Source organism: Lepidochelys kempii, chromosome 1, assembly GCF_965140285.1.
Source record: "Lepidochelys kempii isolate rLepKem1 chromosome 1, rLepKem1.hap1, whole genome shotgun sequence".
NCBI lineage: Eukaryota > Metazoa > Chordata > Testudines > Cheloniidae > Lepidochelys > Lepidochelys kempii.
The window spans coordinates 48,627,358-48,652,195 of record NC_136380.1 but is presented as its reverse complement, the minus strand read 5'-3'; the positions used below and the strand labels follow the sequence as shown (position 1 = coordinate 48,652,195).

The 24,838-nt window shown below is 40.9% G+C and overlaps 1 protein-coding gene across 7 annotated transcripts in view; it reads right to left on the bottom strand.

The window, feature by feature from the left end:
* The window catches only part of FRY (FRY microtubule binding protein), a 372,765-nt gene extending 350,773 nt beyond the window's left edge, over positions 1-21,992 (bottom strand). For 6 of the 7 annotated variants that reach the window (XM_073341299.2, XM_073341325.2, XM_073341305.2 and 3 more), the window contains exons 1-2: positions 21,775-21,875; positions 8,265-8,455 (exon numbers count right to left, since the gene is read on the bottom strand). The gene's annotated coding sequence lies outside the window, so the exon portion shown is untranslated. The other variant, XM_073341316.1, reaches the window with a different exon arrangement.
* Between the last annotated feature and the right edge of the window lie 2,846 nt (positions 21,993-24,838).

Genomic DNA, 24,838 nt, shown 5'->3' with positions numbered 1-24,838 from the left:
TTTTTTTTTAAAAAAAAAACCTGTTCTAGACTGTAAAATGTTAAACAGGACTGGTCCTAACACTAATCTGTGCAGTTTTTCCCTTGACACCTCTCTAGACCAGTATATTGCTGTTTATCATAACTCCTTTGGTGAAAATTCTTCATTAATTTTAAAACGGTATGATAGCATTTCAGTCCAAAAGCGATTAGAGTTAATTCTGAGAGATAATGTGTAAAATCCTTTCCTAAGGTTTAAATATGGTTATACCCATTGTGTCCCTTCACAAATTATATAATTCCATTCACAAAGTTAAACAAGTTTATCATGCAAGATTATTGCTTATAATGTTATGCTGCTTACTGTTCATCACCCCTCAACATATTAAGAAGAAAATTTCTAGATATTTGTTAAATTATTTTACCAGGGATAGATTTTGGACTTCAAAAGCAACACTTGCCAGGATCAATCTTCTCTCTTTATGGAAACTAGTACAGTTCTTTCATTTTTCTTATGAGCTCCTGTATCAAGTATCCCTCAGTTAAGGATGTCTAATTAAGGACACCTCATTTAAGTTCCTCTGAAAAAAAATTTAATAAAAAGGGGAAAAAAATCTAGGAAACTAATATTACAGGGCAATCTTATGCAAGATTAAAAGTTAAAGAGTCAAGCCTTCAGACATGCAATTAAAAATATTAAGGTTTCTGGAGCACCATTATCTCAACGCAAAGCACATATTTCCATTCATCTCTTCCCTGTTAAATGTATACTTTAATATATTGTTATTAAAAGTATACCATGATATACACAGGATAGCAAAGTTAATATGATCTTAGAAGCTGTATATTTTTTAACTGTCTCAGTTATGTGATTGATTTTTCAACTTTAACGTTGCAGTAAGTTTATATATAATTGTATGTATCTATGCACACACAGCTGTATAATATATTAAAGTTCTGCATGAAATCTGTCACATAAATTTGCTTATGTGTTGTTTGAGACTTTATAATGTACAAAGTATGCATACGTATCAAAGAGAACAGACTGTAAATGATCATTCCTAATCTTAGAACCATATCAATTATTTACTAACTCAGTTCTTCTTGCGCTTTATCTTATAGACTTCCCCATGGCAACATCACACTTCACTTCCTAGCCTTAATCAGTGAAGTCTGAAAATTAATATTAGATTTAGCTGTTGTGTTACCTGATATTCTGCTTATTACACCCTAAATTCTAGATAATTTTCTGTATGTCAATAAAGTTCACTTGCTTAGCAATATTAAAAAGGTAACTTTTCTCAAAAGTAAACAGCTGGTTATTTGTTCTGTGTTGGCATATCAATTATAAATATGAAATTTTACATAATCATCATTTCAGAATTAAAAAGAGTAAATGATAATAATGTCCTGAGGCAATAGCCACCATATCTGCCTGACAAAAGCTGGAAAACTGTTCATTTTAAAAAAACTGAACAGCCAAACCACTAGAGTTACACTTCCTTTTTTAGAAAATTTGCTTAAAATCAAAAATTATTTGTGTAGTATCAACAATTTTCTCAGTGTACAATATATGAAAGGTACAATTTCCTGCTCTGAAATATTTATATTTCCATGCTTTTTCTTCCCTTTTCATGTTTTCCTTTCATAATCAACTTCTGCCTTGATGCATCATTATTACTTCAGCAATTATGACTATTTTCATATAATTTCTCATCCTTTTAAGACATTTTACTTCTACAGGCATTTGCGCAAGACATTTTCTTCTATTCTGATACTGCCTTTTACCTTCAGTATTTCCACTTCTTTACTTCCTTCCCCACTTTCTATCCTACTACCTTTTTCTTCACCATAGGGTATATTTACACTGGAAAAAACATACCCTGCCGCAGCAAATCTCAGAGCCCAGGTCAAATGACTTGTGCTTCAGGGGCTTGCTAACAATAGCAGCACAGATGCGCCCTTTGTGGCTGGAGCACAGGCTCTGAGACATTTGGCTACTTTCACTGTGTGGGAAATGTCCTCTGCCTTCACAATCATAGCACCTTTTCATTCCATCAACTTGTCTGCCCTTCTCCTCTACATTTCCTTTCTTGCTTCTTCACCACAATCTCATCCATTGTTTCAACTTGTGATTTCTCCCATGGGTCTTTGGGGAACACTGACTCAAGCTGTCTTTTGAAGTACTTTGCTACACTTCAGCATGGAAATGATTGACCAGGTTTTCTTTAATAGACAGAAATCTAACCTTTGCATTGCAAGGGATCTAACCCAAGAATCTTCAGAGAGATCACAGCCCAAGCTACTTCACTCAATTCCAGTCCCTTGGAATTCTTAGTTAGCAATTATGAATTGTGTGTTACCTCCCCTAAAAAACATTAATCTTCATAACTACTGAAAAAAGGAAGAATCTCTTATCTAAAGATACACAATATATAGGATCGTAGAAGTTAGAGAAGGAAAAGACCCACTAGGTGGAATCCACCCTATTGCAACTGTAAGTCTTCCAACATATTGACACTACGTACCTAAAATGCTCTCTGTCAGGCCAAGACATTTCTGAGGGATATTGAAACAGATACAGACAAACTAGCCTCCGAATAAGGATAGACTTACAAATTCAGCGTTAACGGGAGTACCTGAAAACATGGAACTAAAGGATCCAGTCTCAGCCATTCTTGGAAGAGTAGCTAATACAATTCTTTGGTAACTACTGACTCCTTTTCTGGTTCATTTCAGACAGCAAGTACCTCTTGGTATTTCATGCTGTAACAGCACCATCACTTGTTTTGGAGGCAGATTTTAAAAGGTATCTCCTTATTGGGACAGCTGTATATTAAAAAAATCTGTTCAAGTTCTTGTGCATATTTATTTCTAACATTTATATATTACCATCTTTATAGTACCTGGGTGCCCTATATAAAGCTTACATCAGCACAAGAAAATATCTACTCAGCGTAATATCAGTTGTCAACTAGCTCTTATAAGAAAAGATACTGGAGAGTTTAAGTAACAGCAAACACTGTACTTATTACTGAAAACTATACAGATATGTATTGCTGGCTTGTCAACCTGGCTCCAAGTCCATAGAAAAGCAACATGTGTGTCTGCTGATAAGACTCACCACAAAGATTTGCCCCATATAACACTACAGGAAAGTTTGGTCCTTCTCCAAAACTCCTATCATCATTACATCTTCCTTTTTAAAAAATGATATGCATACAATTTAACTGAATTTCAACTTTTTTACTTAATTGTATCACCTTAATTCAACATTCATAACACTAATCTGAATCCTTAAAAATCTAGAATGGGCTCTATCTAGCTGGTTTTCTTATCACGCTGCCCTAAAGAGGCAGTAACAGGAGTTTGTGTCCCATTTTTTTCTGTATTCAAACTAATTGCCTGAGACTCGGTAGATTTGGTAGACTGGTTTAGCATTGCTTGTATTTCTGAGTTGGATGTTGATACAGTTTCTGTTTGTTCAAAATTTTCATTCTCGTCCCCAACAATTCATTTTGTTCTCATCAAATCCTACTCCTGAGAGCATTCTGTGCCAAAAATTTTAAAATTCTGCAAATTTTATTTGTCAAATAAATATGGAGGCTCCACCATGGCATTGGAGAGCACAGGCCAATGGCTGCACAGAGGTGGGAGATCACTGTGCAGCTCCCCTCCGCCGCCGGGATACAGACTCAGCGGTGAGGCTGCACACAACCCTGACACAACGCAAGGACTGGGCCTGCCCCAGAAACACCCCAGGGTCCTGCCCCTCCATGCCAGGTGCATCAGGTGTGAGCAGGCAGGTTCAGCAAGGCAGGATCCAAGTGTGGAGGGGCTTAGTGTGGGGGGATCCAGGTGTGGGTTGAGAAGGTTCTGTGTGGGGCAATCTGGGTGCAGCCAGCTCAATGGGAGATCCGGATGCGGGGGAAATCAGGATGCACTGGGTTTTGCTGGGGGGGAGGGAGGGAGGCTGGGTGCAATGGTAATGGGACGTGAAGGTGCTTGTGGCTAAGCGGGGGGGGGGAGGTCTGAGAGTGGGGGGGATAGAGCTCAGCAGGGGGGAGTGGGACTCAGAAGGGTGGGAATCCAGGTGCAACTAGTTGGGGCTCGGTGGGGTGGGGCTCATCCAAGGGACTGGGGATTCTGAGTGCAAGGGGTGAGGCTCGGTGGGAGAGTCTAGGTATGAGGAGGTCTGGATGTATGGGGGTTGAGCAAATCGGGGAGCAGCTCCCTGTACAGGGATCCCTCCCCTTGCAATTGAGGAGTGATGGGTGCAGGAAGCGGGGGTGGAGGGAGTTTGCAGAGCTTCCTGTGGCTGGGGGAGAAATCTGGGGGTTGGTCTGACCTGGCCCTGAATGCCGTTCAGGGGAAGAGGAAGTCCCATCATCCCCAGCCCAGCTGGGACTAGCAGCTGAGCCCAACACAGAGTAGGAGCCACCAGCCGGGTCTTCCCCAGTCCTGTCCCCACCCCACAGTGATTTACCTCCCTGCCAGCTGGCCTGGGCACCCAAAACATACTGCTGGGGAGGATGGCTCATGTGGCTTCCCTTTGTTTGCCCATCAGAAAGGATTTTAATATATACTGTATGCATACAAAGCAGACTATGTTTTTATTCAACAAAAATATTTTTCTTGTATTCTGACTATAAATTACTCCATAATTACAGCACTATTAAAATACATTTTATATTGGATTATGTTTTTGAGGGGAAAAACTCAGCAAAAATAAGATTTCAGTGCTTACTATCATGATGGCAATAACTCAGCTTCCTCATAAACTTTGATCCTGTAAAGACAGTAACACTAGGGCTCTTTTTCAAACTTGGCTTCCTCTCTTAATTCTAGTTGCTATTTGATCTGCATCATCTTTAGTTATATTTAAGCAAAAGATCTAGGGATATTTTGTAGTAAGTCTAGCCATTGAGCACTGAACATGATTTAATGCTCTAACATTGTTTTGCAGGAAGTACTCCAGAATATTATCACCTTGGGGCAAGACCTCACTGTTAAACAATAAAGTTTAACCCAACTTCATTAATAAATAAGAAAAATGTTTCCCTCCTAAGTAAAATGAATGTTTATTCAAAAGGCTAAAAACTAAAATGGACTGCAAATCAATGCTCTCTCTCTTTTGGATTCATGTTTAATGTCCACTAAACTTTTTACAGCTTCTTGGCATCTTTGATACCTGAAATATGCTGTAATCTTTATCCCTGTACTTTGACCACTTGCAGCTCTTTGGAATCTTCAATTTAAGTGGTTATGGTTCCATGCCACACATTCAGTAACAGGGCTAAAAATATTTTTAAATTTAGAAAGGGTTAAGTCCTAAAATAAGATGCTTTTCCACTTGTCCAGTAAAAATATTCCTAAGGTTTTCTGACTCACATGGAGGATGATCAAGACTAACTACTGGGGTGGGTTTTTTGTTTGTTTGTGTGATTGATTTGAACTGTCCAACGATATTCCATAGCTGATTTCAAAAGAACCAGGTCAAACAAAGCAAGCTAGATTTTAGTAATCTAACATAAAAGTCAAATTGTAATTCTTTTAAACTATCTAGATAAATATGATTGCAAAAAAACCAGCTCCACTCTCTCTCAAAACATCCTGGGGCATATCCCCTCATGTGGTTCACACATCATTTAATAAAAAAAAAAAATCCTCTGAAGCTAAACCAGGAGAAGTGAGGTAACAGCCAGTAAATACACTGCCTGCATATTCTCACTGCTGTTGTGAAATGGAAGACCCATTCCACAAAGGATATTTCGAAGTTAACTTAAAAAAAAAAATCAGAAATACAGTATATTTTACCATGATAATTAGGCAACTTTTTGGCATCCCCGATCAAAAATGGACAAGATTACTCTGAAAATTTTGAAGATAGTTCTGTAATTGATCTAACTGATTACATATTGTGAAAAGCTGATAGTAACTTGGGGCCTGATCCAAATTCACTAAAGTCAGTGGGAGTTTTACACAGACGTCAAAAAGCTTTGGCTAAGAACCTAGTTTGTGCCATTAAGAGAAACGTCAAATACTATAAATAAGATTTCTGAGCTTGACATTTTCTCTCTCTCAAGATATTTTTGAGGACTTCTGCAAGACATTTTAAATGTGATTTTTTGATACTGGTGTATGAAAATAACTTTATTGGCACCAATTCTGTGCAAACACCACCCACTTTCCTTCAGAAACAATATCATCTACATGCCCACACAATCAGGTTGGAGAAAGTGAGGAGCATTAATTTTATTTATGCTATCTACCATTTTCAAAGTTACTCAATGTCTAGAGTTTTGCAAGATTAGGTTTCTCTATAGGCACTGTATAACTCAGGTCTCTGCTAGTCATTCCATAACCAAATAGTGTAGGTAAAAGGCAAGCTGTTCTTCTAACTACACTTGCATGTGAAAACAACCATTTTTCCTCTATATAAAGACAACTATTTTGAAAATCGTATTTTAGATAAGATGCTTTCCTCAACACTTGAATTAGATCAAATTCCATTTCACCTGTTCTTTCCCTGTGCATAAGATTCTTAACAGAATGAATATTTTTAGCACCCAGTGCTTTTTCTGCATGACTACCTATCATTTCTTCTAAAACAAGTTTCTAGATACTCCTTGTAAGAAGGGACATTGCTTTAGGGATTTTATTTTTCTAGAATTTTCATTTCAAAAGAAAAAAACAGGTAAAGATATCTTCAGAATTTCAGCCATCAGTTACTTCTTCACAGTTTGTTCCACTAGGCTGTTTTATGCAGGGTATTTACTCATATTAAAACAATATTTACTTACAGCAAGGAAGCACAGGTGCAAAGGGTAGTCCTAAGTGCTTATACTGGCAGCAGCAGCAGCAATTCAAGATTGTCTGGTGCCAGATCATAAATGACCACTTGAAAGCCTTTTATTTGGTGGATAATTGATATTCTGTATAGAAAATCTGAATCTTACACCCATGTGGGGAGGGAAAGGAGCCATGACTCTTAGATGTGCCCAGTTCCCCTTGTCCTATGCCCCTTCTGACTTCCAGAAATTTAGATTCCCCCATTCTAATGGGGCTGGGGCAGAAGACAGGGCCGGCTGTGTAGACATTGCTCCATTCTCTCCCACCAGTGGTTCTTAAGGGACCACCTTTGCAACTGGAGAAGTAATGGGTAGCCCAACCTGCTAGAAGCAGAGAGATGGGGACTCGATCAGAGCCTGGGCAGGCAATTTCAAGCTACAGTGAAACTAGCTGTAGCTCTTTTTGCTCTCCCTTCTCCAGACTACATCTTCTATGCAGCTGCAGATGCACGTTTTTGGTGGGATGGCTTTTCTCTGCCAGCTAGCACACCACCATCTGCTGCCTATTTAAGGGTGAGAAATACTGGCTTCCACTGCTATCTTGGACAGAGTGTGCTGGAGCCTATCCTGCCTCCACCTCATTAATTCAGAAGTTTGCAGACACTTGCCCTCAACTAGCTCTACAGAGGACCCTGCTGCTCCTCTCCTATGCTCCACAGTTGCTGAACTGATCTGCTCTTCAAAATCACTGCTACTAGATCGGTTTCTGCCTCCTACAAGAGCTTCAACCCCAGCTATAACTTCTGAAAGGGCCCCTCAGTATAGCAAGTCTTCTGGGTGCCTCAAATATTTTCCTTTAAAACAAAACAACTTAATTTACCACTCTGTTTTGTTTTTGGCAGACTTTGATACTAAACTAAGCCCGGGGGGGGAGGGTGAATCGCAACTTCAGCTTTGTGAATAAGGTAGCTGAAGTCGACGTACTTAGATCGACTTACCGTGGTGTCTTCACCGCAGTGAGTTGACTGCTGCTGCTCCCCTGTTGACTCCACCTGCGCCTCTCGCGGTGGTGGAGTACAGGAGTCGACAGGAGAGTGCTCGGGGGTCAATTTATCGATAAATCGATCCCCGCTGGATCGATCACTGCCCGCCGATCTGGTGAGTAGTGTAGACATACCCTAAGATATAACCTGCAAAAGCACTCTCCTAGGTAGAGAGCAATGTAACTTAAGCTACTAGGTTTATTATAGGAAGGCACCTCTGAACTTTTAATAAATTATTTAGCCAGCTCAATAAAGCGAAAAAAGCATGACTGAACTATGAAGATATATCAGCAAACCTCTATCAGCAATGCATGCACTCTATACACCAAACTATTGTACTAGGCAAGCTCCATAATTATAAGGAACACAGTAGGCCATTCAGCAAATTATGTGAAAAAATAATTAGCAACAAAGCTTGATTATAAATAATTAGGTAAGAGAAGGCTACTTACCTTTAATTCATGCCCTTGGAAGATATGACTGCAGTAGATTTCCACTTTGTGTATGTTTCACTTCTTGCATGTGACAGGTCAGATTTCATTTAGTTCTCACTTTGAGCCATTAGAATTTCCACCAGCAAAAGACACATGCCAGCATGCACAGATATTCTTCTGTGCTGTAAGTACCACTCTTCAGCCCCTTTCTAAACAAATACAAGCAAACAAAAGAACAAAAGACTATTAAACTGTGGCTCTCCAAACTGATATTCAACCTCCCCCTACTCCAACACACACACACACACACAAGGACATGACACTGGTGATTAGCCATGGCATTTGTCATAAATATAAAGGGAAGGGTAAACCCCTTTGAAATCCCTCCTGGCCAGGGGAAAGCTCCTCTCACCTGTAAAGGGTTAAGAAGCTAAAGGTAACCTCGCTGGCACCTGACCAAAATGACCAATGAGGAGACAAGATACTTTCAAAAGCTGGGAGGAGGGAGAGAAACAAAGGGTCTGTGTCCGTCTGTAGTTGTCTTTACCGGGGATAGACCAGGAATGGAGTCTCAGAACTTTTAGTAAGTAATCTAGCTAGGTATGTGTTAGATTATGATTTCTTTAAATGGCTGAGAAAAGAATTGTGCTGAATAGAATAACTATTTCTGTCTGTGTATCTTTTTTGTAACTTAAGGTTTTGCCTAGAGGGGTTCTCTATGTTTTTGAATCTAATTACCCTGTAAGATATCTACCATCCTGATTTTACAGGGGGGATTTCTTCATTTCTATTTACTTCTATTTTTATTAAAAGTCGTCTTGTAAGAAACTGAATGCTTTTTCATTGTTCTCAGATCCAAGGGTTTGGGTCTGTGGTCACCTATGCAAATTGGTGAGGCTTTTTATCCAACATTTCCCAGGAAAGGGGGGGTGCAAGTGTTGGGAGGATTGTTCATTGTTCTTAAGATCCAAGGGTCTGGGTCTGTAGTCACCTAGGCAAATTGGTGAGGCTTTTTACCAAACCTTGTCCAGGAAGTGGGGTGCAAGGTTTTGGGAAGTATTTTGGGGGGAAGGACGCGTCCAAACAGCTCTTCCCCAGTAACCAGTATTAGTTTGGTGGTGGTAGCGGCCAGTCCAAGGACAACGGGTGGAATATTTTGTACCTTGGGGAAGTTTTGACCTAAGCTGGTAAAGATAAGCTTAGGAGGTTTTTCATGCAGGTCCCCACATCTGTACCCTAGAGTTCAGAGTGGGGGAGGAACCTTGACAGCATTGCATCTTCAAAAGGAGAAGATGCTACATTCTCAGCCCCAGCTCTCCTAAAGCTCTATAGTGACAAAAAGACCTCGGCATTGGCTTCTGATACTGTCTCCAGACTACTAAAAATTATCACTGCAGAATTATAAAGTGAACCATCTGTGCAATGTATACGTGATGTTGACTGCATAAACATGTAGCATTCTCCATTTTTGCTCACAAAAGAAAGGGCTTAGGACTGGTGAAGAACGAACCACAGTCAGAACAGACGTACTACTACTAAAGCATGCATGAAATATAAGGAGCTGGTGACCACTGAAAAATATCAAGCACAGCTGAACTAAAAAATCCTGATTTTTTGGAAGAGAATATTTAATTAGTAGACAACTGAGAACACACAAACAAAGGCTTCATCATGCATTATCATAGTGCCTAGAAGCCCTAGTCATGGACCAGGACCCCATTGTGCCAGGTACTGTAAAAACACAGAACAAAAAAAATAGTCTCTATCCCCAAAGAGTTTGTAATCTTCTCTCCCCTTTTCCCATCCTATACCCATCTCTCCCTCATATTCTTCCTTCCTCCTTTCAATATCAGTTTCTAGTTTCCTACTAACCTCCGCCCCTCCAAATCCCTCAATTTGCCATAGTTTCTAGGGTATCCTTATTCTCGTAACCCTTTTCTTCCTCTTTTCTATTCCATTGTAACAATCTTGGGGTTCATTAAATAACAAACCAGTGAATCAGAAAGGAATAAAACTTTAATAAAACAAACTGGAGAATTTTTGTAGTGAGGTGCTGCAAGCAACCATGTAGTGTTTCCAACACCCATCTCCAGGGCACATCTCCAAATTCCTGTGTTCATAATACTGTCCCTTATGAGGAAGCGTCTCTAAATTATTATCTTCTACAAACATATCTCTACATCTTCCCTCTTAAAGAAAAAACAAATTAACTCATATACATATTACTCCTCCTGGGGGAATTCTGTGCCACTGCACAATGAAGAATTTTGCAGAAATTAATGTGCGCAGGCAGAATTTCCTTTCCCCCACAGAAATGGGCTGCAGTGCTGCTAGCTGCCACTAGGGGCCACTGGACCTGGCAGAGCCCACCTTACACATAGAAGACACTGCCAGGGGGAGGGGGAGGGACTAAGGGAGCTACAGGATTCCCGGCAGCTGCAGTTCCTAGCACGCCCTGAGGGAAGGAGGCGGCGGAACGCAGGAAACTCCACACAAGCCTGGGACCGAGCATCAGGCTGTTTCTCCCTCTGGATCCCTGGGCTCTGAGGGGTAGGGGGATGGGTGTCTGGACTGGGGGGAGCCCACAGCTGAAATCTGGGGGAAAGGGGTGTGGGTAAGTAGGGGGCAGAGAAACAGGAACTGGGTTGTCATAGGGGTTTCTTTAACTCTCTTCTCCTGAGGAAATTTTTGAGTGTGTCTGTATTGTTACAGACATACTTGCGGACAGGTATTTTGAAATAAATTAGCAAAATAATTGAAACTGGTGCGATTATGTAGTTTTATTTTTGACAAACAACATTTTCAGAATTTTGCAGAATTTTAAAATATTGTGCACAGAATTTTAACTTTTTGGCACAGAATTTTTAATTTTTTGGTGAAGAATTCTCCCAGGAGTAACATATATATATATAAACAGCTAACAACTATCTTATAACACATGTATTCAATTCTTAACCCATGTAGTACATTTCCATAAACCCAGTGTGTCAACTACCTAGAGAAGAGAGGTTACCAGCACATCACTCCGTCTTTACCACTTTTCCTCAAATCCCCTTTCTCCAGGCAGGTTAGCAAGTCTCTGTGAGTCTTTCAGGACACTTAATCTCCCGCTCTGATTTTATAATGAAAGGCTGATACTAAAAAGTAGAGTTGTTCTCTTGTTCCTTGACAGTTTCTGCTGTGTGTATTGATGATAAAGAATCAGTCAGATTGGAAATTCCAGAGTCCACATCTACCCTTTTGGCCTTAAGTATTAGAGTGTGCCTGAGGAATTGCACCTCTATCACCTAAGTTAAGAGATGGGAGATCACAGGCCCTTTTGTCAAAATAATATTTCTGCTTCCACTTCTGATTTTCTTTCATCTTCTCTAGGGATTCATTATTATAATATTTCAGCAAGTGATCACTAATGGGTAAATTAGATCTGATCCTTCTTCCCATTAACAGCTGAGCTAGAGAAAAGCCATTCTCTAAAGGTGTACTTCGGTAAACCAATAAAACTTTGTAGAAATCACTCCGACTGTCAAAAGTCTTTTTCATAAAGTTCTTTACTGTCCATATAGATCTTTCCACAAGTCCATTTGATTGGGAATAATTTGGATTTGATCTTTTGCAATGAAAATCCCAATTTATTGCAAATTGCCGAAAATCTGCACTGGAAAATTGCTGCCCATTATCACTAAAGACTTCATCTGGAGAAGATTCCCTTCATGCTGGTTATCACTGACTTACTATTAGTACTGTTCAGTGTGCAAATTTCTGGATACAGATAATAATAAATAATGAAATAATCCTTTGATTGCCAGATAAATAAATCAGCACCTACCTTCTCCTAAGGCCTTTGTGGAACTGGATGAGGTCTCAGCGTCTCTGCCTGTTGGCATGACTTGTATTTCAAGCATGAAAAACAGTTTCCTACCACATTAGTAATGTTGTGATTGATCTGCAGCCAGTACTGGACCTCTCATGCTTGTTGTTTGCACGTCTCAATTCTTAAATGACCCTTGTGGATCTTCTGTAACATTTCTTTTCAGAGGCCCATTGTAATTACAACCTTATTGCCCTTGAAAATCACCCGTGGGCATGTAAACATCTCCAATATGCAGTTTTTGGAATGCATACAATATGTAGGATTCTGAAATCCCAATAATACCAATTTCAAAATAATAACCAAATTAAAGGTGCACCAATACAGTGTACAATACAGTATGGTGGTTATGGTATGAAGACATGATGTCTTAGTCTGCAGGACTTCTGAATAAAAATTTTGATTATACCTACACAGAGTAACTTTACCTATCATCCTAACGGATTTTCAAAACCCACAATGAAAAAAAACTGAAAAACTGAATAATTCTATGAATTTTATTAAAAACATAAGAGTGACCACACTGGGTCAGATCAATGGTCCATCTAGCCCTGTGTCCTGTCTTCCAACAATGGACACTTCTTCACAGAGAACAAATTCTTCACAGAGAACAAACAGAAAAGGGCAACTATTGAGTTATCCATCCCCTGTTCGTCCAGTCCCAACTTCTGGTAGTCAGAGATTTAAGGATACCCAGAGCATGGGGTTGCATCCCTGACCATCTTGGCGAATAGCCATTGATGGACCTATCCTCCACAAACATATCTAACTCTATTTTGAACGCAGTTCTACTTTTGGCCTTCACAACATCCCCTGGCAACAAGTTCCACACATTGACTGTGCGTTGTGTGAAACAGTACTTCCCTGTGTTTGTTTTAAACCTGCTGCCTTTTAATTTCATTGGATGACTGCTGGTTCTTGTGTTACGTGAAGGGGTAAATAACACTTCCCTATTCACTTTCTCCACACTATTCATGATTGTATAGACCACTATCATATCCTCCTTAGTTGTCTCTTCTAAACTGAACAGTCCCAGTCTTTTTAATCTCTCCTCATCTGGCAACTGTTCCATACTCCTAATCATATTAGCTACCCTTCTCTATACCTTTACCAATTCTAATGCATCTTTTTTGAGATAAATTGACCAGACTAATATAGCACAAATAGAACAGAATTCTTTGTTTACAGCAGTCAGTATAATTTCAGCAGACCTAGATACTATTACGGTATTACCTGCAGGTCATTTCACCTTCTGTGCCAACATTGTAACTGCAGAACCATCTGTGGCACCTCATGTGTGCTGAGGTCACAGCCCTGCTCTTGACCGGCAACCAGGCTGTCACTCTCATCAGTTTAACCTGCCTCTAATAATAAAATAAAAGTAGCATTCATTTTGAAAGCAACTGTGTCTAGTGCTTACAAAAATAAGGTAATTATTATAGTCATTTTTTGCTTTCATATAAAAATTAGGTTTTTAATATTATACCAGGCAACGTAAAAGAAATATACAGAAACAAGTTGATAGTGCAATATATTGCTGTATGAAAAGAATCTAATAATGATTTCATCCTATAATGAATTCATGTAGTGTCTGTATAAAACAGCACTTTCCAGCTATACTATGCTTGATGACAGTGAGGATAGCCCTACTCTCAAAATACAGGCCTCTACCACTTGAGTTAAAAAAAAGTCTCCATTAGAAAGCGAGTATTAGATATCACTATTAAGGCTGTTTTTTTTTTTTTTTTTTTTTTTTTTTAAGAACCAGCTACTAGTAGACAATGAATAAATACAGAGGCTTGATTATATCTGATGTTCGATCTAACAGGAGGCAATATTACACATACAAGATTGTCAGTACATTACACACACTGTCCTGTCAGACAAGCATTACTCCTTCAAATGTCTGGTGTTCACAGTTCAAATCCCAGGACTGGGTAACACTCTTGATTCCATGTGAAGTCTATGTTACCTGTCATGAGCAAGTATAAAGTTCAGAAATCTTCAGCCCTAAGACAAACCAAATGTAGGATGTACTTTAATAGCATAAGAGGATCTATACTGCTTTCAAATAACTATTAATTTAACAACCCAGATTGACATGAGTAGCTGAACTCCTTTTATAGACTATTACTGCTAATTTATCATGCTCTCTTTAATTTGTGGGAATGAGTGTTGGTATACTCACTTTCTGTTCTCACCTTGTTTTAGAAATGTAACTAAGTCCCAGACTGGAAAAAAATTAACATACCCAACAATTGGGTAGTGTAAAAGCAAGTATTTATTGTGTTTTTAGTCCATGCACTTAGGCAGTTGTTCTGGTGTTGTTTGGACGACATTTAAGTAGCAGATCAGAGCAGTGCCCAGAAAAAGGCTGTTGGGACAGGTTGTGGTAAGAAAATTATCCCACGATCTAGTTTAACTCTTAACTTCTTTGGCTGCATTTGCACTGAGAGTTCTCACACATGGCTCTAGAACTGGTGTGGTTGTAGGGTACTAGCAACAGTGGGAGCACTAGAACAAAAGACAATTGATGCCCATGTTTTCAACCACCAGGGTGTCCAACCCTGCTGTCAAGGTTCCTCCCCCACTCTGGACTCTAGGGTACAGATGTGGGGACCTGCATGAAAAACCTCCTAAGCTTATCTTTACCAGCTTAGGTCAAAACTTCCCCAAGGTACAAAATATTCCACCCGTTGTCCTTGGACTGGCCGCTACCACCACCAAACTAATACTGGTTACTGGGGAAGAGCTGTTTGGACGCGTCCTTCCCCCCAAAATACTTCCCAAAACCTTGCACCCCACTTCCTGGACAAGGTTTGGTAAAAAGCCTCACCAATTTGCCTAGGTGACTACAGACACAGACCCTTGGATCTTAAGAACAATGAACAATCCTCCCAACACTTGCACCCCCCCATTTCCTGGGAAATGTTGGATAAAAAGCCTCACCAATTTGCATAGGTGACCACAGACCCAAACCCTTGGATCTGAGAACAATGAAAAAGCATTCAGTTTCTTACAAGACGACTTTTAATAAAAATAGAAGTAAATAGAAATGAAGAAATCCCCCCTGTAAAATCAGGATGGTAGATATCTTACAGGGTAATTAGATTCAAAAACAGAGAACCCCTCTAGGCAAAACCTTAAGTTACAAAAAAGATACACAGACAGAAATAGTTATTCTATTCAGCACAATTCTTTTCTCAGCCATTTAAAGAAATCATAATCTAAACACATACCTAGCTAGATTACTTACTAAAAGTTCTAAGACTCCATTCCTGGTCTATCCCCGGTAAAGACCAGCATATAGACAGACACACAGACCCTTTGTTTCTCTCCCTCCTCCTAGCTTTTGAAAGTATCTTGTCTCCTCATTGGTCATTTTGGTCAGGTGCCAGCGAGGTTACCTTTAGCTTCTTAACCCTTTACAGGTGAGAGGAGCTTTCCCCTGGCCAGGAAGGATTTCAAAGGGGTTTACCCTTCCCTTTATATTTATGACACCTGCTATGATCATGTTTAAATGACATGGTGGTAAAGATAGCAGAGACCAGTAGTTCTCTGGTAGTATTGGTGGAGCAGTAGTATTTTGCACTGCATGCATCCGATGAAGTGGGTTTTAGCCCACGAAAGCTTATGATCAAATAAATTTGTTAGTCTCTAAGGTGCCACAAGTACTCCTCGTTCTTTTCGCTGATACAGACTAACACGACTACCCCACTCTGAACTCTGACAAGCACATTCTCGGTATTATACCTATGGCTAAATACTGATTTGTATGATAAATTCCAATCATTACTGTCCAGGCGTTCTGGCAGCTGTATCACTAACTCCATCTCTGCGACTTTGGCCAGATTGAAAATTATACTCTAATGTCTAACACTGTCAAGTTAGGCAAGGTCACTACACTTCCTAAAAAGGGACTTTATTCCTTCTCTTACAATAATAACCCATCAATGGCAGATGTATCAGGGACAAACAAATTAAAAGTTAGGAGGATAGCAAAATGGCCACTGGTTAACCAGGTTGGATTTGAAACAATGCATAAAGAAAAACAAAAAAGAGTTGTACATTCTAAATACCACCCAGGTTCCTTTGATATACTAATACTAGACTAAACAGTTCATGCTTAGAATTTAAAATATGAGATACATCTCATTTTCCAAAAGTCATCAAAAACTAGTAGTGGTAAATTACAGGATTTTACTAAGACACTCCCTCCGAGCCTGACAGAAAATGACCTAGCCTCAGTTATTCATCACCTCTTGGTTGGAATACAGCAATGTGATGTACATGGGCATGAAGACTTCAGTGTTTTGAAAATTCCAAGTAGTATAGAATGCTGCAGTATGTTTCCTCAGCAACAAAGGCCATCACAAGCACACCCAACCTGTCCTCCACTTTCTATGCTGGTTTCACATACAATTTCAAATCAAGTTTGAGATCTGGGTTCTTATTGTCAAGGAGTTCCATGACCTGAGCCCAGAATATCGAAAAGATCACCTGAAGCTCTGGGACGAAGACCATATTAAAAAAAAAAAGGCTAATGTAGTGCCCATCTTTTAAAAAGGGAAGAAGGAGGATCCTGAGAACTACAGGCCAGTCAGCCTCACCTCAGTCCCCAGAAAAATCATGGAGCAGGTCCTCAAGGAATCAATTCTGAAGCACTTAGAGGAGAGGAAAGTGATCAGGAACAGTCAGCATGGATTCACCAAGGGAAAGTCATGCCTGACTAATCTAATTGCCTTCTATGATGAGATAACTGGTTCTGGGGATGAAGGGAAAGCAGTGGACGTGTTGTTCCTTGACTTTAGCAAAGCTTTTGACACTGTCTCCCACAGCATTCTTGCCAGCAAGTTAAAGAAGTATGGGCTGGATGAATGGACTATAAAGGTGGATAGAAAGGCTGGCTAGATTGTCGGGCTCAATGGGTAGTGATCAATGGCTCCATGTCTAGTTGGCAGCCGCTATCAAGTGGGGTGCCCCAAGAGTCGGTCCTGGGGCCAGTTTTGTTCAATATCTTCATAAATGATCTGGAGGATGGTGTGGATTGCACCCTCAGCAAGTTTGCGGATGACACTAAACTGGGAGGAGAGGTAAATACGCTGGAGGGTAGTGATAGAATACAGAGGGACCTAAACAAATTGGAGGATTGGGCCAAAAGAAATCTGATGAGGTTCAACAAAGACAAGTGCAGAGTCCTGCACTTAGGACGGAAAAATCCAATGCACCGCTACAGACTAGGGACCGAACGGCTAGGCAGCAATTCTGCAGAAAAGGACCTAGGGGTGACAGTGGACGAGAAGCTGGATATGAGTCAACAGTGTGCCCTTGTTGCCAAGAAGGCCAATGGCATTTTGGGATGTATAAGTAGGGGCATTGCCAGCAGATCAAGGGACGCAATTGTTCCCCTCTCTTCGACACTGGTGAGGCCTCATCTGGAGTACTGTGTCCAGTTTTGGGCCGCACACTACAAGAAGGATGTGGAGAAATTGGAGAGAGTCCAGCGAACGGCAACAAAAATGATTAGGGGGCTGGAACACATGACTTATGAGGAGAGGCTGAGGGAACTGGGGATGTTTAGTCTACGGAAGAGAAGAATGAGGGGGGATTTGGTAGCTGCTTTCAACTACCTGAAAGGGGGTTCCAAAGGGGATGGCTCTAGACTGTTCTCAGTGGTAGCAGATGACAAAACAAGGAGTAATGGTCTCAAGTTGTAGTGGGGGAGAGTTAGGTTGGATATTAGGAAAAACTTTTTCACTAGGAGGGTGGTGAAACACTGGAATGCGTTACCTAGGGAGGTGGTGGAATCTCCTTCCTTAGAAGTTTAAGGTTAGGCTTGACAAAGCCCTGGCTGGGATGATTTAATTGAGGATCAGTCCTGCTTTGAGCTGGGGGTTGGACTAGATGACCTCCTGAGGTCCCTTCCAACCCTGATATTCTATGATTCTATGGTAGACAACTATAATCCTCTGTCTCAAAAACCACTCTCCACCATAAGGGTAAAGTCTGTCTGTGCAGGATACAGAATGTTTTAGGACCCAGGAACTGAGGCCCATCACAAACCTCACCCCTTCTGCTAAGTACAAGGCACATTTCTTTGATCTTTGCATTCTCTAACATACATATATTAAAAGAAGGAGAAAAATAACCCTATTTAAACAAGACATTCCACTACATACATTTCTCCTCCTAGGTAGAGGATAAAAGAACACCACATGATGGATTTTTGTCACATTGCCTACTGCGCTACTGGAAAGTTCTCAGAAACCACAGTGGTGAGCGAAATATAAGAGCTTGTACAGAAAAGAAATATGTAAAAGATAGCATTGTATGAGTCTATGGAAAGAACTTGTGGAGATGTGCATGTGAAGTGTATCTATAAGAAGAGAGCAGGTAGATTTGACAGCTTCCTGTTGCAGTAACTCACCATGAACAATACAAGTCAACAGGTGTGATTGTGGCATTCTAATGTCCAACATAGCATTGTACAGTACAGAAGTATGGTGTACATAAGCCAGACAGCTTGTAAAATAAACACAAATTACAATATCAAATTCTGTGTAGTCAGTCATTGAGGCTGCTATTTCAATAAATTATTTGATACAGTACTAGTGAAAAGCAGAAGTTATTCAAAAAAGTTCAATAAATAGTAAATGAGATCCCACTACTTTTCTGGAATTCTATCCAGACATTTCCACAAGCAGCATGTTGTGAATCATTTTTTTGGACATACCCTCTTGCTTTTGAAAGATTTTCGGTAAGGTCCAATCATTTGTATTAAGAACAGCTAGGTAATGCCAGCCACTCATATGTTTCATAGCCACAAGTAGTAAATTTTTTAACTGCACAGACTAGAAAAACTATGTTCACTGAACAAAAAATGTGCTCATGTCATTCACCCCTCCAACAGCATCATGAATTACAGCTGAGTCTTCCACTTCCATGAACTGCAAGGTTTCTCTAGTACATTAAACAATACATAAACAGTGCAAGGGCTCCTTTCTGATAACAACAGGTTGCACTCCACTGTTCAAAGCTTCTCCCTCCCAAAACACAGCTAACTTCAAGTTAAAAAGCTTTCCCTTCATTAGAATATGGGACGGAATTTTATTCACCCACACTGACCCAATATTTGATACTTTAAATGACAAACGGACCCTACTAAAGGCTGGTGAAAGGGCAAAAGGTGAGGTTTTAAATGTTGGGGACATGAAGCTACAGTAATCTATTTCCCCATGTTAAGTATCCTCACACCTTCTTGTCAACTGTCTAAATGGGCCATCTTGATTATCACTACAAAAGTTTTTTTCGCCTGCTTATAATAGCTCATCTTAATTAATTGGCCTCTTACAGAGAAGATGGAAGTTTCCATACAAACTCTACGTGGATAGATAGATAGATATCTTCTTACTATATGTTCCATTCTGTGCATCTGATGAAGGGGGCTGTAGCCCACGAAAGCTTATGCTCTCATAAATTTGTTAGTCTCTAAGGTGCCACAAGTACTCCTGTTCTTTTTAGAAAGGGAAAAGAACAGTTGGGCAAATTCTGCAAACTATTTGGTTGAATGTGGCTGAACAAATTTGCTTCCATAATGCTTGTGTGTTTACTTTATGAATAGTCTAATAAATGAGTTCACAAATATCAATATCCACCAATATAGTGAATTTTAAGCAAACAGTTCAGAACATTTGTGGAAAGCAAATTTCAAATTCATAACTGAGTATTTGCACTGGAAACCTAATACCAAGAATTATTCTAATCCAAGAAGAGAAATGCCATGTGATCTGCATATCAATTAAAATTACACAAATTTCAAATTCTTATGCATGAATTGCTCAAACATTTTCAGAAATTATTTAGTGAAAATCTAGGAAGAGTGATCTGGTTGGGGATGATTTTTTAACAGTGAATGATAACTTTGTCAAATCAGTTGTTCGTTAGAAATTATTTGTCCAGCTCTAAAAATGAAATTCATCTAGTGGACTAGATTAATCAGTTCCAACTTTGCAACTGGCTTGAAATCCTCCAAGCAAACAAAAGAAAAGTTTAAAACACTAAAATCTAGTAATAACCCTCTTGACTACATAATGAAGCTCTGATCATCACTCAAGCCCAAAATCTTGGCACTGTCTCTAGCAGCTGCTGGCAGTATGCCTAAATATGACTGTCATCACCTAGGAATAGGGTAACTAGGCATTCTTTGTACTTCTTTCCTTTGTTTTTTCAGTAGGAGTAGTACTCTATTTACACTATGTCTCCCATGTATCTATATTAGTGTCAAAATGCAAAAGAGAAGTAATAGTCTAATAGTACAATATTGTCAACATTCCTGTAATAGCAAAGTCATCATAAAAATAAAATGTAAATTCAGTCTAAATACAATATTAAAAAAAATCAAAGGGTTATTTTTCAAAATACTAAATAGGACTTCTTTATACTGCCTGCAAACACTTTTCCCTAAAAAAACCAACAACCTGTAGATGTACTGAATAGGAGCCACAGTACATTGTTAAGTCTTTATTAGATTGAAACCCAAGAACATGAATAATTTTCCATCCATAGTTGCCTCATTGAGTTCAATGGGACATTTCACATGCATAAATCCCTACACTACAAAATAATTAAATTTCCACAACCAGTGAGAAGGGGAAAGGCCTCCTAAACTCAGAATTACCTTCTTTTATAGGTTTAAATTATTACTATTTTTAAATTATTTAAAACTGCTGCAAGGTATCATTTGTATGGGACTCGGATAAGAATATTAGCATCCTTAGGTTCTTTGAACGTGTAAATGAAATATTTTTATTAAACACAGATGTTTTAAAATATCATGCATGTGCAGTTGCCATTTTTCATAATTAAATAATTCAGCCATTTAGAAAGACAATGCCACACTAAAAGGCACTAATCCACCTGGGGCCAGCCTACAGAAATGGTTCTATTTAGTAATTTCTATAAAAAGTCTGAAGCTCACAGAACCAAATCACTTCCTCTCTCGGAACTTGAATATGGATTAAGCTATTTATAAATGCATAAAAATATGAGATACATCTAAAAATAAGTTTTCTGGCGCACACAGCATGTGGCAGAGCCAGGGTTTCTAAGCATTTACTTCTAACCAGAGAGGGCAGCAATTCCCATGCAAGTCAGTCGGCATCCAACCATAACGAGAAATAAAAACAAACCCTGTTGAGGAGAGGGGACCTTTACTGAGGTTTAGGGGGATTATTATTGTCACACACCCCAGCCCGGCAGGTGGGGGCTGGGGAAAGGTCTCGGGCCCCCAGCTGCCCACTGCTAAATGGTTTTTGTTCCTTTTGCCCATTGGCCCGGGCTCAGAGTAAGGGCAGCATCGGCAGGGAGCAGGAGAGACAATAAAGGGAAAGGAGGGGGCGGCAGGAGGATGGATGGGGCCCGGGTGGGGGCCAGGCACTTGCTAGGAAGGGCGCGCGGAGAGGATGCGGGTTCGGGGCCCCGGCTTCCCGGGAGAGATGGGGAAGGGGCCCCCAGCGGGCAGAGGTGCGGAAGGGGCTGAGTGAAACTTTCCTCCGGGCTGTGGCTCGAACAGGCAGCCCCCCAACGCCGGCCCCGACCCACCCCCATCGCGGCGGGGCAGAGGCACCTTCGCGTCCCGCCCGCTCCCCCAGCATCACTCACTCGCTCGCCCGCTCTCAGCGCTGGCGGCCGCCGGTGTTTCCTCCCTCCTTCCCGGCCGGAGCCGGCGTAGCGTGAGCAGAGCCCACCCCTCACAGCGCCCGGCACCGCCCCCCGTCTCACCTGGGTCCTCCTGCCCCTGGGCGTCGCTCCCGCCCCGGAGGTGCCAGGGCAGAGGCAGGGCCAGAGGGGGGAAGGGCAGCTCCAGCTCCTCGGCCAGGGGCCTAACCCCCCCCCTCACTTCACCAAACAAAATACCCGCCGCCCCCACACGTAGGCCCCAGCGCTGAGGAGCCTGGCCCTGATGGTAACACTCCCCGGCCCGCAACGAGGGGGCTGGGACGCGTAACAAACGCTAGGGAAGGCTGTGTGGGGCGCTCTCCTTCAGCTGCCCCTCCCAGAGGGACTGGACAGGAGACAGGACCCTGAGCTACACACTCCTGCAGCCTTGTCTTCTGTCATGTAAACAGGTGCATAAGAGGAGGAAATAACCCCATCACCAAAACATACCGCTCCACTGCGGGAGTTCTCCCCCCAGGAGAGGGAACGACCAAAGCACACCTGACAGCTCCGCTCCTGGAAGGCCTTTGCGGTACAGGGGGTCCCCTGTATATATTGGGGTTACATTATTGAAAAGGACAATGGATAGCAAAATGACACATACTGGGGAATTTTTCCCTATAAGAAATAATGGAATGGGGGGGGGGGGAGAAATGCGTTCACAACTTCACCACACTCACCTGTGGCAATGCTCTTTTTGCCTGACTAGTGTATCTTTTTACAATGACAGGTTATACAGTACATATTTTACACATAAAACATTGAATAAAATAATGTAAAACCCTACTAACACTGTTCAAACACAGAACATTTTAATACAGTACCGTAATACAGTATAAAACAGTGTCAATTATGCTAAACTTAGGTAGGGGTGGTGGCTGGATTTTGGGCTGGCTTTTCTGTGGCTGGATTTTTGGTTGCAGAAGTCTTAAAAAAGGATTTTATCAATGTCTGCTCTCCTGCATGAATCTTTGAATGATAGATCTCCCTCTAGCAAGCCACAACATCATTGAGAGCCCTGGAGACTTTGGCAGACTGTTTACAAAAAAAGAAAAGGAGGACTTGTGGCACCTTAGAGACTAACCAATTTATTTGAGCATAAGCTTTTATGAGCTACAGCTCACTTCATCGGATGCATTCAGTGGAATTCCCTGAACGCATCCGATGAAGTGAGCTGTAGCTCACAAAAGCTTATGCTTCACTGAATGCATCTGATGAAGTGAGCTGTAGCTCACGAAAGCTTATGCTCAAATAAATTGGTTAGTCTCTAAGGTACCACAAGTACTCCTTTTCTTTTTGCAAATACAGACTAACACGGCTGCTACTCTGAAACCTGTGTTTACGAAAAGGATCACTGCTCTGTATGATTTCTGTCATCTCATCCAGCAATCCAAAGAAATAGGAGATATTCGTTGTCATTAGACTCCTGGCTTCCTGCCCTATGTTTTCGTCCTTGCTTTCTTCGGATATCCGTTGTTGATCCATCTCAATCAGTTCCTCATTTGTAAGTTGCTCAGCATGAGACTCCAACAACTCCTGTATATCATCCTCCTCCACTTCCTCAAAGCTGACATCCTTTGCCAACTTGACAATTTCTTGCTCAAGAGCAGAAATGGCATCAAATCCCACAAAGCTGTGGACAGCATCTGGCCATGCATGGCACCAAATGCCGTTCATACATTGCGAAGTGACCTCTTCCCACAACATCAATGGTTTCCACGCTTTTCAAGATGTTGTAGGACTTCCAAAACTCCTTACACTGGGCTTTCCTTCACCTGCTGTCTCCTTAATAAGCATGGAGAACATCCTCCATAGATAATAAGCCTTGAATGTGGCCAGCGGATGCAAGTACAGTACTGTACTGTTCAATAGGGGAACGAGTTTCAATTCACGTCAGTCCCAATCCGTGCAAATGATGGATATGTGGATCAGGACCAATGTAAATCAGAACATGTTTCCCAAATTGATGAGCGACAGATAGCCGAAAAAATGGATAAAGGGGAGATGTATACTGGGGACCCCCTGTATAGGAATCAATGTAGAATAAAAGTTAATTTGTGATGTGCAAGACAAATGTAGGCCCACTCTGTAATAGACGTACCTTGTGCTTTAAAAAGGCCACTTCTCAAAGCTGATGAAAACAATCCTGAGGAAAACTGAGTGGGAAGAAAAATTTAAAAACTTAAAAATTAGGGCAGTCAAGATATTAAAAAAAATTGATCGCAAGATTTAAAAAATTAATCATGATTAATTGCAGTTTTAATTGCACTGTTAAACATTAAGAAAATATGATCTATTTAAATATTGTTTCATATTTTCTATATTTTCAAATATATTTATTTCAGTTACAACACAGAATACAAAGTGTACAGTGCTCACTTTATATTATTGATTAAAATATTAGTACTGTAAAAAAGATTAACAAAAGTAACAGTATTTCAGTTCAACTCATACAAGTACTGTAGTGCAATCTCTTCATCATGAAAGTTCAACTTACAAATGTAGATTTATTATTTTTATTTTACATAACTCCCTTCAGCTGAGTGAGCCCTTGTTTGCAAGGGAGGATGGATTTTACCTCAGGGAGGAGAGGATGGTGCAGGGAGGCTGAGTTTGCCAAGCCCCTGTTCTTTACGGCAGTGTTTCTCAAACTTTTTGTGCTGGTGACCCCATTTGTACTTAAAAAAAATTGTGATCCTTTATCTTCAGCCCTAGGGGGCTCAGGGTGGGGAACTTCAGCCCTGCTGGGCGTGGGGCTCCTGGCTTCAGCCAGACTGGGGGTTCTGGGCTTCAGCCCCATTCAGGGCTTCAGCCCACTTAAGGTGCAGGGCTTGGGGCTTCAGCACCCCCTCGGAGCTCCAGGCTTCAGTCCCCTCAGGGTGCAGAGCTTGGGGCTTCAGCCCTTCTCAGCATTGGGGGCTGGGGCTTCAGCTCAAGCCTCAGCCCCCTCTGGAGCTGCGTGCTGGGGCTTTGGCTGCCCTGCCGCTGCAGAGCACTGGGCTGGGGC